Source organism: Wolffia australiana, chromosome 10 (assembly GCF_029677425.1).
Source record: "Wolffia australiana isolate 7733 chromosome 10, ASM2967742v1".
Lineage (NCBI taxonomy): Eukaryota > Viridiplantae > Streptophyta > Magnoliopsida > Alismatales > Araceae > Wolffia > Wolffia australiana.
The window spans coordinates 14671242-14689753 of NC_135844.1; the positions used below are offsets into that span (position 1 = coordinate 14671242).

Consider the following 18512-nt stretch of genomic DNA (forward strand, 5'->3'; position numbering starts at 1 on the left):
CATTTTGTCTGAAGTAGAGTGGAGGAGAAACTTTTTAGGGTATTTCTAAATTCTAAGAAAGTATTCAAAGAATATCATTTAGTCAAAATTAATCGAAAAAAGTACTAGGGGCGAATTTTATATTTTAGGGAGTATAAATGTGGATTCAACACCATGATTGGATGGAGGAGAGAAATATGAAGTCATGAATGAATGGAAGGGTTACCCCCAAGATTTCAGACCTAAAACTACTGATTTTGAGGGTCAGAGAATTCACAACCCTTGATTATTTATCTCTCCATGATAATTCATGGCATGGATCTGTCATCTTGTCAGCAAAGTCTACAATATCTCTCCAATATTTTTGACCTCTTGCCTGATATGTATTCCATACTGTTCTGCTGTCAATCTTACAAAACAGTCAAGCCCTAATTTTTCTCTTAGTTTCTCCTGAACTGTCTGTGCGCTAAGTGCTTGGAAGATCGCTTCTTCTAACTCAAAAGTGCAAAATATTAAAACATGAATGACCCAAAACCCTCTTGATAACACCTCTCCTACGCTGGATTCAGTCGTAGCACCTGAAGCTGTATTGTTCCTTCCACCCCTCCAAATGATAGGAAATAAATGCCAGGTTGAAGATCCATGTGCGGGCGATGCTTCCTTTTATATGGATTTGACAATAGACATTCTGATAGACATAGTGGAAAGTCCAGTCACCACACTTCCATGAAGTGTAGTTATTGAATGGCCAGGTGTAATTCTTACCCATCATTGATGTTGACCAGTTTACTATGGATTTGTCAATGAACCATTTACTTGGAGATTCACATGCAAAGATGTAAATTTACTCATTTTTCTTCTATTTGAGGGGGGCTTGTGGACAAGTCCAGCGGACATCAGGAGGGGAAAAACATTTAAACCACTATTTGCACTTAAAAAGTATTCAGAACTAACAGGAAACCAAAAAAATCAGCACATGAATAGCCAGCCATACTATCGTCAAATGCAGTAACACGTTTCATGCAAGTTCTCTCTCTAGATCTTTCTTTTTCTCAATACCCCTTGGAAATTCAAGTTCCTGCCAGGCTCATACAGCTAAAAATTTCTCTAGGTATGTCGTGCTGAATCTACTTGTTCATTTGTATTTCTCAAGTTGATTACAAGCGGTTGTCAGAAATAAGATACAAAGAGTTATATAAACCATTACATCACCAGGGTGGAGAATCCGAGAAGAAACTAAAACCATACAGTTTTGGGGAAATTCACCATCCCCAAAACTTTATTTTATTTTAATTATTATTTTTTCCTCAAGCACAAAACTGCATGTTGCTTTATACTTTTCATCACCTTATTGGCCCCTAGGGAGCACTAAAGAAGACTTCATGTGTCAACTCATGTCAGATAGAACAAAACCCATGAGAAAAAATTTGGGCTTTCCTTGATATACTGAAAAACGTAGTGTTCTGACCAAATGTAGGATCTCAACTATTGGCCAAACGTTTCCACCATAAAACAGGAGCAAAGAGGCAACTATGCCTTCTACTTACAAAGGAGACATGAGTCAGTGAAGAGGCTACCAATTCTAACATGTATTTGAAGAATGAGAAACCCCTGTGTAGAAGTGGGCAATACTGATGGCATTAGCGCTGCTGGCATTTATCCAAAGCATTGATTCTAAATTTCTCCACAGTGCTTATTTGAAAAGAAGCATTCTATGTCATGAATACGAAGCCTTTTTTCACAGAGAGCAACAAGCCTCAACAGTTACAGATTGTCATGGTTAGTCATTTTTTTGTCATGGTTAGTCATTCATCTAACTCTATTTCATGTGTGCTGGAGCAGTTGCGCTCAGGCCTAGTAGAAGAGGCCCTGGTCACTAAAGACAGTTTATCTATTGTGTTTTCATCCTCAAATAAGATGACCGATTCCCTTATTTTTACCCCCTATATCCGGCTTGCCAATGTCTAGAAGAGATCTCCCATACCAATAAATTGAAATCAAATTACTTTCATGTGCAAAGTTTACGCAAAGAGACATTCTGAATTCAAAATCATTTATGTAGGCACAGTTTAGGCTTTTGGTAGTCATTACAGGTGTGATTTGATGGATATTTTGGCCCCAAAAGTTGTCTATGTGAGATTCGACGAGCCATGCCTCATAAAAAGTAGACGTATCAGTTTGGCTGAAACATATGTTATTTATGGCCATTAGTGTGTTACACTGTTATCTTACGCCTGTTTAATGTGGCCAAGAGACACCATGACAAAAAAATAATAATCATACTGATTCAGGGTAGTGCAATGTCGAAGAGTGCACTTCAGGAATTGCTTTTAGTGGATGAAGAAATTGTTGATTTATGTCACCATCATATTAATGGAACATAAGAACATAATTCATAACAATATAATGTTTCCTGTTAAATGATGCATAAGTTCTACTTCGTAAGACTTCAACCATCTAAAGAGAGCTGAATACAAAATATTCACCAAGGTATCCGTCTAGAAAACAAAAAACACCACTATCTATTCATTAGAGATCACACAAATATTCACCAAGGTATCCGTCTAGGAAAAAAATATCACCATATATTTATTAGAGATCACACAAATATTTACCAAGGTATCCATCTAGAAAACAAAACACCACTATATATTTATTAGAGATCACACAAATATTCACCAAGGTATCCGTCTAGAAAACAAAAACATCACTACATAGTTATTAGAGATCACACTAGCCAGAATGAAGTTTGGTGAAATGTTTCTTCGTCTAGAAATACAATGATAATTAGGCTTATCCTTGGGACCTAAAGAAGGGAGGTGTAATGATTATAATATATGGTTTTTTTTAAGGCTCAGTTGAAGGCTTTATTCCCTCACCATCTATATCATGAAATAATATATGCGGTGTAATGTTTCTCAAGAAATATTAATGATCTTTATAATAAATATTCTTATAACATATCAGCACAACGTTTATTCAGTGTATCCGAAAATCCAATTGTAATGGGTGCCCTTAGTACCTTGATCCTTGATTAGATAGTTTTATGAAGAAACACTAACAGTAGAATAAAAAACAACAGTAAACCAACATACTCTTAGACATGCAGTCTTAGCATTATATGTTAAAAATTACAGTGTATCTTAATAATTTTCTCATTAAATTATTTTCTCATTAAATTTTATAATCAACTTTCATACATAGGGCTCGGCAAAAAATTACAGCGTTTCTTAATAAAAGTTCTCCAAACAGAAAGAAATAGATTATTATTTTTAATATCTGCAAATTTTAATGATATATAATTATCAAACTTATATTATTTTTATAAATTTAAAGAAACTTCATAAGTTTCACCTAAATAATCTTCTGGACACCTTGAAATGCCCTCTATTTTGACATATTCAGTACAATATTGATTTATTCAGATGAAGTTAAATAGAAAAATGTTTATATGAAAATTTGAAACTTGTTTAGCAGCGATACAAAACCTATAAAATTTTGAAAAAATAAGTACACTTGGTTCTCTATTTTCTCTAACATCTGACTTTATTTCCCAAGTACAAGTATATTCGGAGATGCCTTAAATCTAAATTAAATCTATTACCTATCATTAAGTATAATAAGATACTCAATCATTCCATTCATTTCCACTTGATTTTATACTTCTGTTTAAATATTTGTTGGCTGAATATCACCTAAATTCAATCATTTAGGTAATCCACTCGCTAAGAGAAAATAGATGGATTATTTTTGAAGTTGTGAAATGAAATTTAGCTTAACATTTCATTGAGAAATAATTTACATATGTAAGACACTATGTGTTTTCTTCCTAATAAATAAATATATATGAAATGTCAACAATATGTTATGGCAGTCATTAATAAGCAGAACTAGTATAGAGTAGTGATTAATAATGACAATTTTTTTATTCCAATTGAGGAAAAATTAATAATATCTTGTAATAAAGCATTTTCATGAATTTTTTCATGAGTATACTCTTATTAAAAATTTAGAAAAATCAGAATAATATTATAGTAGTCTGAACACATATTAAGAAACTTAATCTCTGGTAGTGATGGTCCTGTCGTGTGTTGAAATTTAAACTAACTTTGCAATTTATCCGCTGCACTACACCAACTTGTGGTGTGGGAAACATTTAGCAAAGGACACAATCCAGTCTCAGTCTGTTTTTACCCTAAACCTAAGCCTAGACATGAAGTTTGTTCCGGACTCGGTCTCAGTCTCAGTCCAGTCTTGGTCTGGTCAGGTTGACTTTTTCACCTCATGACATCTAACTAGACAATCGAATGTTGCTTTGGGTGCCATGAATTGTTTGATAATTAGAGAGTTAGATAGGGAAAAAGAAAGAGTAAGAGGACTATAATGACAGAGTGAGAGAGAGTGAGAGAGTGTGAGAATGAGAGAGGGAGAGACTGAGAGGAGTGTGAGAGGGAGATAATCTGATAGTGCTAGAGGTATATAATGAGAATGAGAACAGGCAAGAGTCAGAGAATGAGAGAGGGAGAATGAGACTGTGAGAAATAAAGAGGGAGAGAGCACGAGAGGGGGAGACTGTGAGAAATGAAGAGGGAGAGAGTGAGAGTGAAAGGGAGATAATGAGGGAATGAGAGAGGGAGAGAGTGAAATAGAGAGAGAGAGAGAGAGTGAAAGTTAGAAAAGGAGGGAGTGGGACAAAGGGTGAGGGAAAGTGAAATAGAGACAGAATGATAGTTAGAAAAAGAGAGAGTGGGACAAAGAGAGAGGGATAGTGAAGTATCGAGAGAATGAGAGTTAGAAAAGGAGAGAGTGGGACAAAGAGAGAGGGAGAGTGAGACTGAGATAGAGCAAGACAGAGAGAATACAAGCGGGACATAGGGAGAGAGTGAGATTGTGATAGCTCAAGACAGAGAGAATACAAGAGGGACAGAGGGAGAGAGTGAGACAGTGAGAGGGAGAGAGGGAAAGAGTGCGCGGGAGACCAGGATAGGGGATGAAATAGAGAGGGCGATCAGGAGAGAGTGAGAGGGGGAGAATGGGGTAGAGGGAAAGAGAGATAGGGAGAGACTAAATGCAGGAGAGAGAGAGAGAGGGAAGAGTGAGAGTGAAGAGAGGGAGAGTGTGCAAGAGGGAGGGACTGCATGAAGGAGATGGGAGAGAGAGTGAGCAGGGGAGAGGGCGAGAGGAAGAGAGAGTGAGAATGAGAGAGAGAGAGGGAGATCGTGCAAAAGAGAGACTCAGAGAGGGGGGATAGAGTGAGGGAAAGAGGTACTCTAAGAGGGGGAAAGAGGGGGAGGGAACCTAGCTTCAGTCCAGTTCCACGACTGCACAAAACTGCACATTCAGGTTTCATTTTACATTTTCAATTTAAAATTCTGTCATCATATTTTTATTTTATTTATATAATAAATTTAATGGAAAAATACTTTTTTTACGTTTTATATTATTAAACACTTAAGAGAAATTAGGTACACATTACTCTTAATAACAGATGTATAACTTCTAAAATACTTTTATAATTATCACATTGATGGAGAACGAGACCCCGCTCCATCAAAGATGATGCCAAAGACAATGCCGTCATCGGCGACAACCGCCTGCTCGAGCCCCACCAGATCGGCCCGCCAAGGCAAGGGCGAAAGGTATCTAGATAGATTTGATTTTCTCAGGCCATTATCCTCGCAAAGGCCCTTTTCATTTTCCCTTTTCCCCTTCAAAATCCTCTTCGGTTTCTTCCCTTTGTTTTGTTTTAAGAAGTCTGTATTAGTGGTCTTAAGAGGGGGCCCCTTTCCTAATGGGTTCCCCCTCATTTGGTCCCTCCTTAGGGCCCATCACCCTCCCTACATAAGGGAAGGAGAGGGCGCCCTAAAAGAGAAGTCTTTTGAATTTTTGGAAAAGGAAGGAATCCTGACCCGTCCTCTTGTGAGCAGAAGAAGAAAGTAAGGAATAAAAAAAAAGGAGAAAAGATAGAGAGAGAGAGAGAAGGGCGGAACGGGAACGGGGCCGACAACCATCGCTTGTCCCCAGTTCCGCCGAGGTCCCGTTCCATCGGGACTCCGCCGACGAAAACCTAGGCGGCCGCCGCTCCACCGCCGGCGACTCTGAGCCCGCTGTCCGGTCGCCCAAGGCCGCCTCCCCGTGTCAACTCAGAGGTCGCCGCCCTTCGCGACGTGGTCGCCACGATGCGGAGATACCGGCGTCGCCACGCCATTGTCGCTCACACCGCCATCACCACGCTGTCGCTGCTCACACTGCCGCGCCGCTGCTAGAGCTGCCGCACCACGCCGCCCTCAATCACCGTCGACACCTGCACCGCCGACGCGCTACCATCACGCCATCTCGATGTCTGCGACGCCACCGCCACCGCCAACTCCGCTCCTGCACCACCGCTCCAAGCTGCGCCACGCCGCCAGTCGAGCGACGTTGTGCCGCCACCGGCACAGCTCCACCGACCCTGCCCGCCGGTATCTCCTCATCGACGGGAGTACGACTCTGGGACAACGTCACCAAGAGGTACCTCGCTCCTCTAGCCCGCCCATTAATTATCAATTGTCGTATATCTCTTCGATTTGCACTCTACCGCGCTCAGCTTAGAGTAGGTGAGAGTATAACGGACACGAGAGCATCCAAAGAGCGTCTTCCCTAGGTACGGGCCGACCGTATCCGTTACGTGAGAGCACCAACGAATTTAATCCGTTCGGCGCCATAGATTTTTTTGTCGCTTCAACGAGGGTTAGGAGGTCACCGTCACTGTCATCGGTCGCCTGGCCCGGAGCACAGAGCCCAGCAAACCCCACGAGTTAGGGCCTGAAAGTACCATCACCTTGGCTTGCATCGCATCACATAGTCGCACCTTGATAGGTCCACATCAACGGACGACATCTACGATGACGTCCACGCTAGCACCTGGTACCCGAACCTGACCTCTATACCGACCGGACGACGACATCGTCGTCGTCCTGCATCACACATCCACCACATTATTGATATTAAACAAATTTAATGCAAATGATTAAAATATTAACGTTTATATATACTGTATATTAATTAGTCATTGCTTTCAACAGGTAATAACAATATGCATATTAAGGATATGAGATATTAATTGCACATTCTTTCTTAACCTTATATTATAAAATATCAATTAATATTTTATAGATATCCTGTAATATTAAGCTATTAGTTTCTAATAGTATCTTTATAATTATGAAAGTACCTTTATAAATCCTAGCATCCACTGTTTCATAGATATTAATGCACATTTCATACATGTTCATTAAATGTGCATAAAGATTTTTAGATGTTACATACGAGGAAGATATTAATTTGTAATATATATTAAAATTTTCAATCAATATCTTATAGGTATAAAATAATAGTTTGCTATCATTCATAAATTGATACTATGAAAATATAAATAAATAATTATAAGTATTAAATCTTAGGAGAACGTGATGTTTTTGTAATAGGTTTATAACTTTCAAAATACCTATGTAATTATTTTTCCCTGCAACTATATATATTCAATATTTTAACATTATTAAATTACAAATAAATATTTGTTGACATAAAAACACTCTATTATTATTGATATCACCCTTTCAAAATGTGATATATTGAACATTGAAATATAGCTCTCTAAATAGATAATTACATAAACATGTTACTTATTTTTTTATGGTTAGCATATCTAAAAACTGAATGCAATTTTCAAAAGTATAGTTTGTTGTGTGATAACTTAGAGTGGCTTCAATATGTTATATTAATAATAAAATATGGTCTAAATAAAATAATGTACTTATGACTAGAAAATGAGATGAAGCTTAAGTACGTAAATAAATCTCTCCAAGTGTGCACTCATTACCCACACCAATTGGAATTACTTTGAAATGCTTTTAGCCCTAGATACAAGTGTAAATATGTTATCTCCTTCCAATGCACTTCCTCTATCCCCTTGACAGGAGGTATGATATTCATCTAGCTTGTGCCTCAAATCAAGGGTTCATGTCTTCTAAGTCTCAGTCTACAATGTGTCAAGTGTTTCACTAAAAAAGGCTTCAGTAGTTCAAGCTGGAAAAACTGTCTCCACTATACCCACTTGAGGAATAATTTATTGTACTTTTTGGATGAATAAATATTCTTAATATTTCACGAAGTATATGAAGATGTTTATTCAGTTCATATTACAAAATCAAATTAATAGTCTAGACTTATTTTATACTTTATTTTTTCTCTTAGGACTCAGAATGTAGCAAAATTTACCCAATTTAAAGCATCAACCCATGATTTGCAGAATACCTATTCTACTTTGTTGAGAACAATCATGAAGTTAAATGAAAAATGTATTATGATTTGCATATGTATGTTACCACTAACATGATGAAATAAGTTTATCCTACGAAATTTTTTGTTATTAAGTAAATGATAATTATTTGGTATTCAATGTTATCTTATATTAAAACCAAATGCCAATTTACTGTTCTTGTAATCATGATTACTGGAGTGTCAGAGAACTCATCATGAATAATACTTCTTTAAAAGAGGCATGGATGAAATTACTCATCATCTTTATTTTTATAGATATGAAGGCTTGTTCCAATACACTTTTTATTTATTTTTTCTTCATACCTCTATGCATTCACCTCCTTTTTCTATTTTTCACAGGTCTTGCAAGTCTTCGAGTTCCACCATCTAGTGATCACAGTTCCCTATTCATCTACCCTTATTCTATATTATTTATAAATAATTGACTGTAAAAAGTTATAAATATCATTATTTGAGTCAAAATAAAAAAATTACACAAAACCCTGAATTTGGAATTATACAAAAGCTTTAGATCATATTTGACTAGGGGTAAATCATATTGCACTCCATCTAATATCTAATCATGATGGTTATGATGCACGATATCATTATTGCTTGATATTTTCACCAATACCATGCCATTCCACTAAGTCCTAAATTTTCCATTAGTTGAAAGCTAATTATGTATTTTATTTATGTTTAACCTTTCTGGCAGTCAAACCATTTGAAATTAACTACAACTATTTAGTTTAGTTCTTTGAGGACTTCAATTTATGAAAAAGGAAGCAAGAGAATAAGTATTAGATTAGAGGCATCACAGTTGTTATAGTTTTAACTTTTCATGTCAAAAGAGTCATTCATGTCAGGTGGCATAGGTTTACTTCAGATGTAAATTACAAACATAAATTTCCTAATCACACATAAAATATCTAATCAAAGTTGTTATAGTTTAACCAATGGAGAAAGTTTCATTAAAATTTCCCTAAAAATTAGAATTAAGAATTTTCTAAGTTATATTAATTATTTCAGAATTTTAATTATTGTTAAGCCTAGAATGAAAAAGAATTATTGGCATGGGCCCACAGTAGGGCCTGACATGGCTCCACAAATGTGGATGCATTCCTAGCAGCCAGCACACCTACATAGGCCCATAACACCTCCTATGTGGCACAATGTGGCTCATAAGAGCAAATGAGAAAAAAACACTATTTTGTACTCTTCAAGGAATTTAAATATTTCTACTTGGGATTATTATTTTGATGTTATATCCAGCTATTGTGGAAGCATGTGAGTTATTGGACAATTATCTAACAATCAAGACTTTGACCCCACTTTGGACCCCATAATGTCGCCTGGGATCATCTCAACCGTCCAAGTTTATAAAAACAACGGATTTTATTTATGTTTTTTTAATTGCTTCAAATAAGAAAAACTCATAAAGCCTAGATTGATCAAGCATTCAGTCATGTTTCTTCGGAGAAGAATATAGTGATTTGCATTGTTGATTTGATTATGTTTGTCTTCATGCAAAAAATCTAGCCTATCTATCAAAGAAGAGAATCATTGGCAACAATCTAGAATACTCCAAAAGCAAATAATGAGGTGATCATGAGGTATGAACCATATATAAGGCATAGTTTTTTAGGGTTATGGGTTGGAATAATGTACTCTTTGTGGATTTTGATTTAGAATGAGCAAAAGTGGAACTAGATTTTAATTGAATCCTCACTAATTTTCATCAGGACTCTCAAAAATTGTATGGAGAAAGTTTTCAACTCGTTACTCAACCCAATTTTCAGATTTGATCCCCCAAATTATCCTCATGCGAGTTGCAATTTTAGGGCATTGAATTCCATTATCTTGGTACTCAAATCTCCAAATTGCACTATTGTTGTTTCTTTCAAGTCCTTTGTACTATTGTTGTTTCTCACCTTTCCATCCAAATGTGATTTATCGAATTCTGAAATCAATTTGCTGTCAATTTCTTGACCTTGGGCAGATGTCATTGATTGACTCATTTTTAAAGCCTTGACTTAAAAAATCAATATTATTTTTATCTCATCTCAAACACCTGAAATTTTTGTGATGATTATGCTTTATGCTTTTAGTTTACAAAATTATAGTTTTTCACGAAATCCTATAACTGTATGACCCTCAATTCACCTACCATCAGTGCATTGGTCAAAGTCAACACTTTGAAATGTCGATTGATTTTCTTCATTGTTTAAAATTACAAAGATCAGAAAAAAATATTTCTGATAATCTGTAGATTAACTATTTCTGAAAATATGAAAACATAAAATGTATCCTTTAAATTTTGATGAGTTGACTTGGTCAATGCACTCTCATGAGTTGACTTGATCATTAGTTTTTAATACAATATTAATGTGTTCTGACATAATTGGACTAGAATACTTATTAAATTTTAGTTGGTTAAATGATATATTGATTATTACCTCCCTCTGTATCTAGTTCAACCTTGTTTCACTGAGTCAACCATTTAAAAAAATCGACACTCGCACTTTCTAGATTTAACCAGTACTCATTGTAAACCCATTTCACAGAGTTTGGGATTTTTTTTACAAAAGGTTTTTTAAAATGCCCATTCGATTCATTCTCATCAATCATGTAACAAAATATCAGTTGTTTTATTGGCTCAGAAATGATAGAAATGAGCTGACAGGTAAATATTATATTTTCACATTTTTTTATTAAATGTATGAATTAAGTTTCAAGCATAAAGCTAATAAAGTGATTAAAAATAGCTAGATATGATATATCATACATTTATTGAATTTTAGATAGGGGAATTTGTTTTGGAATTTATAGTTTTTTTAGAATTTAGTAGAAAGGCTAAATGATTGAAAATGATAAACACTAATTTGAAATATTTGTCTAGAATGTATCCAAGTGTGAAAACACATGGAAATAAGAAATATGATTGTTTAATTATATATTTTTATTTAATGTCAAGCAGACCCGCAGTAGCAGGCTCTGACTCAAAGGGATCCCCCAGAGAGACCCAGACTTGGCCAAATTTTGGAGAAGTCCAGATATTGGAACAGGATGGGAAGAACCCTTTCAAATAGACTAAATGTAAAACAAGGTTTGAATACGATGCAATTTTGGAATGGTAAATGGAGAAACTCTTTAGTGAAAATTATAGTGAAGAAAAACAGAGATATCATATAAGGTTTAGAGAGATAAAAATTTGGGTTTGAGAGAGGGACAATTATAGAAAATGGGTGTCTGGAGAGAGAAAGTAGTATAAGATGAAGGAAAGGTAGGTAGAATGGACGGAGATGATGATAAACTTTAGATCTAGGATCCTAAGATATTTTTTATCAAGTCCTGAGCAAAAATGCCTCTTCAGAAACTTGGTTCCTTATTTTTTCAAGGATCCGACATTTTATAATGCAAGCAAAAGATGAGAGAAGGAAGAACTCTTCAAACGGCTTTCTTCAACCAGGTTGAACAACCAAGATCGAAAACAATATTGTCCTGTTCGCTAGTCACTTCTAGAGAACATCCAGAATGATGCAGAGATAGATAATATTTTTACACTTGAATGATGGAAAGTGCCTTTCTATTATTTTTTATTTTCTCTCATTGCCATTTCTTCCTCTTTTGCCCTATATTGAATTTGAATTTCTGGAACTCTTTCATGTGAAATTCATGATCCTCATTAAAAGGAAAGTAATAGAGGATTGTGGATGATATAAGATCCGTCCACACCTCTCCAACTGCTCCTTTGAAGCCCAAAATCAAAGTTGATCCAATTTAGCCCAATAGCCCAAATAAATTGCTATAAAAATAAACTGGGGGGGGTCTAGCCCATCAATCATCATCCAATTTAGTTTCTGCAAATTTATTTGCACATGGAACTTGAAACTTTGTCAATAATAAACACTCTACTGAGACAAAAGTCAAGAAAGGTTAGTTAAAATGCCCAAAAATGTGCATAAAATGGCACTACGGTGAAATTGAAAAATATTCAGATAGTCTAGTCAATAAAATGATAATCTAGTTAAATTCAATTTCATATGATTCAATTCCTATAAAATTCATGTTATTCTAGGCATATTTATCATACTATGAGTCTTCATGTCTGAAATGAACTTCCTCGGAAGTTGTTGTCAAACCCATCTTAACCAACAAGTCAATTGTGCAAATGTCTCATCCTCCATAAATAAAGACAACAGGGAGATAGAGATATAGAGAGAGTAAACGAGTGGAAGAGAAAGATAGGAAGAAATGGTGTGGAAAGAGTGGGGATGATAGGGAGAGGAAGAGGTAGTGGAGAGAGTGAAAGAAACAGAATCTTAGAGAGGAGGAAAAGATAAAAAGAGATGGTGGAGAGAGAGAGTCTACCTTAATGGCTGGGAGGCAAACTGTAGGAAGAGACGGTGGAGGGAGAGAGTCTGGGAGAGGAAGAGAAAGATAGGAAGTGAGGTGGGGAGAGAGAGATAATGTGAGGAATAGAAAGACATGAAGTGATGGTGCATAGAGAGAGAGAGAGAGAGAGAGAATATGTGAGTGGAAGAATAAGGTAGAAAGAGGTAGCAGAGACAAAGAAATAAAGAAAGAGTACTGAGAGGATAAGAGAGAGAGCCTGCAAGAGAGAGAGAGAGAGAGAGAGAATGTAAGGAATAGATAGTGGACACGTAGAAGAAGAGAGAGAGTTTATGAGAGAAAGATAAGAAGAGATGATGTAGAGAGAGTATGCAACAAAAGGAGAGATAGTAAGAGACTCTAGAGAGAGAGAAAAAGTAATAGGAAATGACTAGGGAAGTTGAACAGTTACCTTAATGGCTGATGTTATAGAACTGAACAGAGCATTGATAAAACCTAAATATTGCATGCAATTATATACATTTTAAATTTATTTTGGGATCGATTTGTGTGAATTACCTTCAAATTCACAATAACGTTTATCCCATGCACTAAATAGAGCAAGTGATAAACAATGCATTTTAATGTAGTTTTTACATAGTATACAAGTCCAAGTATTCTTAGTAAAAATGTGTTTAAAACATTGTTTATTACAATGAGATTAATGCTCCCTGCAGTATGTCAATCTATGATTTTTCAGGGAAGAATTCAAAGTTGAAGAAAGAAATAAAAGCGAGAAAGATAGAAGAAGAAAGGATATATCTATATAATAAAAGTAATAAACAGTTTTATGTGGCCAGCTAGGGCTGACCCAGGGCATAGCAGCGCACAAGCCAGCCACAAGCGGGCAAACGCAAGGCGCTCCTGGCCACCTGCACCAAGCAAGCGGCGGCACTCGGAACAAGTCCATAAAGCCCACCATAGCCCACATTGAGGTCCCTATGAGGCCCACGTAGAGGCTCATGCAGGCACATGAGAGGAAAGGTTTATTTATTTCATACCATGACATGGGACTGATTTTATGTAGGTTCAAATATTTTAGAATACTCCAACATTGGATTAGATTCACCTTTTAAGTTTCATATCCGCACAGGCCAGGCCTAGAATTTTGAGATCAGGATCGCAGCGCAATGATTCACAGTGTGAATAAAAGCTTGAAAGAAAAAATAACCAGGCTTTGAGCCGACCCGGCCCACAGCCCGTGTCATGGCGGGCCATTTTAAGTAGAAGGACATGATCTCGACCGTACAATCTCTTTACAGAAGATTAGATGGTGAGATATTTTTCATGATATTTAATTATTTATCTTTATTTTTTCAGTCGTTGTGATTGGTTTTTGCGAATGAAGAGGACAAAGGGATCACCAAACAGACAAATCAAAAGGGCCAACAATGACAGGCATGCTGATAATGCAAAGAGGGGCACACTGGTCAAGATGGATCGACGGTTGCGATTTAATCACATATGTCAACCCATCATTATGAAGATTGAACAGTCAGGGAGCAAAGGCATCCTTCCCCACCCCAACTGTCATCCCTTTGAGCTGGCCGGTAGTGGCCGGCGATGGGGGGGCCATAAGGCACTCCAACAGTTCGGAAAAACCGTTGGATCAAGAGAGAATGAATGAAGGGTAGTGAGAGAAGCTCTCTCGACCCTATAAAGATGTTTTTTCCAGTCTTAATGAGCATCTCCCAATCTAGGTACAAGACTGTGATGAGAGATACAGCTAGATCTTGTCTAGCCGAATTGGAGGCTGTGACACCTCCAAGAAGGCTCGACTTGCTCAAGAATGCGACTAAGAAGGATTAGACTGTCTCGGGAGTGCACCAGCACGGAGGAGGCCAACTGAGACGCACGCCAAAGTCCAGGGACCGCAAACGACATCCCCATCCAAAGCCACCTTTGGTAGATATATACTTTTCTTTTGTGTTCCTACTCTATGTTGCAATCTGTTCTGACTGGTGTTCCTAAGTTTAGTTTCATTGAGACCTTTTTATGAACATCTTCCCCACATCATGGGACTTTCCTCAATTTTTCAAAACTCTCTACTGATTTCAACCTATAGAAACAATATAAAAAATAGTTAAAGTTATGTAAAAACATATACAATATATATATATATATATATATATATGAAGGGTTACATCTATCAAAGTCTTACTCTTTTATTATACTCTACCTACAAAGAATTATAATTATAAATATTCACTATTATTTAGTCTAATTAACCCTTATTATCATTTCTCTTAATATCTAATCCAAATTCTCTCACATAAATTAGATAATACAAATTCTCTCACATATTTCTCTTAATCTTCACCTCTTAACATATATAAATATTTCTCTAGCTCATAGTCTATACCTAATTAAATACTCTCTCCCTATCTATCAAATTATTCTCCCATCCTTTATTCTTCCTCTTACCTACAGTTATAATAACTATTTCTATTAATTAACCACTTACATCTTACAAAGGATAACATTATACTTCACAATCTAATTAAGTCTTAATATCTACTATTCATATGCATATCTCCTGTCTAAGATAAAACTTACTATTAATTAAATAAAAAACCTCCTATTCATTATGTTTTATTATTCTATGTACCTTATTAATCTTCCTTACTTCTTCCACTACCTGTACTAGTATCATTCTTAACTCTAACACTACCAGTTTATCTCAATATCCTACTTTATTATTATATTTAACATATAATATTTGGTATCCTCCCCATCATATCTAATTTTCTTATCCACTTAATATTTTCTTTCTTACTATCTACTTTTTATTTACTATATTCCCTATCTTCATTATTATTATTATTACCATCGCCTGTTAACTACTCAACTATTAAATACACCTCTAAAGGCCAGTCCCTGTGGAGACGACCTCGCTCCCATTAGACATTCAAATGAGTTCTATATTTATCAAATTTATTTGGTTTTTGACGACTTAAAATTAAAATTACAATGACATTACAATGACACATGTGATTTGCCTTTATCAAGCAGAAAAAAGTCATTTCAAGATTCTTATTTTAATATCTTTGTTTTCAATTTGAAAAGTCACACGAAAAATGCTACAAAGCCCCATCCCTTGATGTAGACAACTGATGTCGGACATCATCCGGTCGACACCGAATATGATGGCTCGGTACCGATAAAAGGTAGTGGTATTGAACGTCGACACTGTCGTCGTCCAACGGGTGAACCCTAACAGGTTGATGTGACTACGATGCAAATAAATGAATGTCCTACGTGTCGTACGTGCAGGCTCTAACTTGAGGGAGGCGCCGAGCTCCAAGATTGGACGGGGTCATCGGATGACGGCGACGGTGGCCTGTCGAACCTCGTCAGAGTGACGAAGGCATCTACGGCCAAACAGAGTCAATCTGTAGGCTCACACGTGACGGATGGTCTCGTCCGTACCAGTAAGACACTCAAATATGTCGTCGTCTCTCTCAAAACCTCTCTCACCTACCTAGCCCAAGCATGGTGGAGTCAGGATGAAAATATACTACAAGCGACAATTAAACGAGTGACAGGAGAGGACGACGTACCTTGTCTGCATGTCTCATGGTGCAGAATTTGTCGACGGTTGGCGGCGGTCAAAGCGGGTTGGGCGGAGAGGCGTCAGAGAGCGGACGGCGGCTCGACGAGCGAATGATGATGCCATAGCTATGTGTAAAGGTTGGAAGAAGAGAGGAAGCCGACATCTGGTCTCCGTTGGTGCGACCCTAGTGGTGGCGCGGCGCCAACGTCGATGGGCAGTGACAGCGAGCAGAGCGGTAACGGGACGGTCCACCTTCGTGGCAGACGATAGGTCGATACCGTGACGACTGTCAAGGTGTGGTTGATCGACCGGGCTCGCACCGGTGAGCAGCGTCACGGGCGATGGTTCTCAGCAATCCAAAACCCGTTCACCGTCTTGGGGAGGGGCGGGCGCTGATTCGAGTGCCCATAGAGTAGCTTGTTGCAAGTGACAGCAGTAGTCTGAGACGAGGCCTTCACCACTGCACGATTCCACGTCGGAGAAGGATGGCCGTAGCCGCCTTCCAGCCAGGGGCTCTACCCCGTGTTTCACTAAGTGACTAGAGGGAACCTCCCAACGATCCACCGAGATGGGGCAATTTCAGACGCCTGAGCATCACCTTCACCCACCACAATGGCTTGACGACGGTAATTCCCAATCTTTGGTCGCTGGAATTGGTCGGCGTTCGTTTCGGGACGAGTCGTTGAGTGGCGGCTTAGGGAGCGACGGTCGTGGCGGGACGGTCAACAGGCGTTTGTCTCGGCGAGTGGTGTCTCGAGTAGCAGGATTAGTGGCAGTAACAGTCTCTTGGGCGGTATCAGACTCAACAACAGTAGCAAGTTTTGAACGCCAGCAAAGGCAGATCGATTTCCCGCGGAATACAAGCAGAAAATTTGTGATCTCACCGTGGCGGGTTGAAGCGTCTGATATTTGGCAAACGTCATTTCTCGTGGGGGAATTGAAGCATTCAATTAGTACCAGAGGTGGAAGGCTTTCGGTCGTGCAGCCACAGAGGGAATCGAGCGGCCGATCATGAGAATTTACTCTGGCTCCCACCGTCGACTCCCTTGCATTCTTGTAGCTCGAATATTCACCAGTCGAGAGATTAATTTTCACCCCAACAATTAGGAATTAGGAGGAGACGAATCCTGCGAGCAGGTTGAAATCCCATTCTAGTCCTCCTCATTCTTCCTCTTCTCCCCTTCCTTTCTGAGATCTCTTCATTGAAGTAAGGGGGAGACCACAAAATTCAAACAACGTTCATCTTCTTGTTCTTCATGGTCTGAGGAGGCTAGGGCGCCCCCCTTTTCCCTTATAATGGAGAAGAGGTCAATGCCCCCCCCCCCTTAGTGGGTCAACAAAAGAAAAAGGGGTCCATTTGGGGCCCCTTATATAATGGGACCCTATTACAATTAGAGGGAAATTAAAACATAAATGAAAAAAAAAGACAAAGGGAAGTGTGGGAGGGGGAGCCCAAATTGCTAAGGACCCCCTCCCACACGTCGAAAAAGACGCACAACATTGATGGGATGTGTCGCACTATGACAAAAACAGAACGGCGAGACGAGAAAACACAAAACACGACAAAAGAAACGATACGATACTCGAGAACTTTCACCCGGTTTCTGATGACGGTGGTGGGCAGTGTGGATGGCGTCGTCGATGAACCTTGATGGCGTGCGCCATCAACAACACTGATGTTTGAATAGAGAAATCCTTATTTTCACATTGGTTGTGACTTGTGAGTTGCTGACTTTGCGCCATGTATCCAGTAGGGATTGTCCGTGCGATATCAATCCGATATCCAGTATTGGACATTCGATATCTGATATCCGGAAAAAAAAACAGGACGATGTCTGATATTGGATGTCAGATATCAGACGATATCCATCCAATAGGTGAAGACAGATATCAGAGACAGATATCGGATACCGGATATCAGATTTTGATATCCGGGTATTGGAACTGGTATCCAGATATAGATATCCAGTATCAACAGAAAAAATCAATATTCATAATCATTTTAGATACTTATGCTAACAACGCTATGTGTTTTTAACATGTATTCTACCTCGTTTATTATATGGAGCTTAAACTTTTGATTTTCTCCATATGGGATAACAGGATTCGGAGTTTAACATTAACTCCGAATCCTAAAGTCTCATATGGAAGGAAACAGAATTTCTGATTTGTATAAATTAAATGAGGTAGGATAAAAAATGATCTAATTACATATTAACAAATAATTACTATATTAGCCCATAATATGCATAATATATTTTAATAAATATATATATTAACATATAGT

At 37.8% G+C, this 18512-nt stretch overlaps 1 long non-coding RNA gene across 1 annotated transcript; it reads right to left on the reverse strand.

Moving 5' to 3' along the window:
- Positions 1-15691: 15691 nt before the first annotated feature.
- On the reverse strand, positions 15692-17489 carry LOC144708854 (uncharacterized). The gene is made up of 2 exons (XR_013582868.1): positions 16233-17489; positions 15692-16149 (listed from the first exon to the last, which is right to left on the reverse strand). It is a non-coding gene; the product is annotated as an uncharacterized LOC144708854 (long non-coding RNA).
- Positions 17490-18512: the final 1023 nt, after the last annotated feature.